This window comes from Sinocyclocheilus grahami, unplaced genomic scaffold, assembly GCF_001515645.1.
Source record: "Sinocyclocheilus grahami isolate Dianchi unplaced genomic scaffold, SAMN03320097.WGS_v1.1 scaffold923.1, whole genome shotgun sequence".
In the NCBI taxonomy this organism is placed as follows: Eukaryota; Metazoa; Chordata; class Actinopteri; order Cypriniformes; family Cyprinidae; genus Sinocyclocheilus; species Sinocyclocheilus grahami.
In genome coordinates this window covers 407,612-409,392 of record NW_015506102.1, presented here as the reverse complement: position 1 = coordinate 409,392, position 1,781 = coordinate 407,612, and positions in this window count along the sequence as shown.

Sequence of the window (1,781 nt, the reverse complement as noted above, 5' to 3'; positions counted from 1 at the left end):
TTTTTTTTTTTGCTTTGCTTCTCAAGAAATTGCATCTTGATTTAAAAATGTTTAGGTATTTGTACTAGAAAAAACGACAAAAATACAGAGTAATTTCATCGTAGTTTTATTTCTTTTTAGGATCGACTCCAAAATGTCAATAACATTGTAAATGTAATCAATGAGAAACAAAGTAAACATACCTTATAGAATATAATAAATATCAACCATGTGCAGCCACACTTCATAAAGATCTGTAAAATACAAGAAACAGTGCAAATCATCTGTGAATCTAGGATGCACCGTGAAATATTATAAATAAATAAAACAGACCAAAACTACTGAATAATATCATATCTTACCAATTTTTGAAGAAAGTTCAAGCTGCTGTTTTTCATGCATTAAACGTAGAGAGTCATTGTAAAAAATAAATACAATGTAAAAACAAATAAATATAAAAAATAAAATTTCTTACCCTTTTACTGTTTACTATATTTACACAGCAAATTTGCAATTTCATATTCATAATTTTTTTTTTATATAAATCACTATATTAATTATTTTTGACTAATTTACTATATATAGTATAATTTATTTGTATATATATTGATTAATAATTATGATTATTATTACTATTATTATTATTTTATAGCCATATTGATATATAAAAATAAAAAAATATAAAGTTTTGCCAAATGTCATTGTAGGTCTCAACACAGAGCAAAGATCTGCCAAAAGCCTCGCCGTCCACTTCACTTCATCAGTTCGCTCGACTGTTTGTAACTTCCTGTTTGGAGGGGATGTGATGCGGTTTCATGCTGCTCGTGGGAAACCAAAACAATGGACTAAATGCAAAGCTGAAGGAAACCGACGAGCATAAACACACAATATTTACAGTAAACATCAATTCATTTGTAGTACATACTGTACAATGACTCATTCTGAATGGATATCAATGTTGAAGTCTGCAGGGTTATTATAGCAAATCAAACTAAAACCACTAAAACATTTCCATTACTTGAAATAAAATTAACTGAAATAAAATCAAAAAAACTTATTTGATTTCAGCTATGTGCCAAAGCAACGTTTCTCATTTTCATTTACTTTTAAATTTGACTAAAATAACTAAAATGAATAAAAACAAAACAGACTTAAAAACAAAACTACTAAACATTACACAGATAAAATAAAAACAGAAGATATAAAAATCTAAACTCATTTCAAATACTATAACCGTATCGCGATGATAGTAAAATAACACTGCAATGTGGAATAAAAGCAAATCCTGGATGTTACACAGATTGTCTTTGACAGACTTTCATTTTATTGTGTTTCTGAACACAGATGCTTTCGACTACAGGCAAAGAACTAAACAAAATCCATAAAAGCACAATCCAAAACCCCAATCTAAGGCTCTTGCTGATATCAACTGCATAAGACAATGAACTGCACGATGAAAACTAACACTTGTGATACACGATAAACATCATGAAAACACTCTGTAGTTTGGGCTTTCTCCTACTATTTGGATAAAAATAATTGATTATCAAAATATATATATATTTGTTTTATAAAATGATCGCTCTTGGCTGTACAAATACCACAAATATCCAACAGAACACTGACAGAGAAAATAATGAAGTACTAAATGAATGTATAAACTCATATTCAGGCCGTGATTGGTTTGTTCTTCATGTGGTTGTAATTTAAAGGAACAGTTCACCAAAAAAAAAAAAGATAATTTGCTGAATATTCACTCACCCTCAGATCATCCGAGATTAGGATGAGTTTGTTTCTTCATC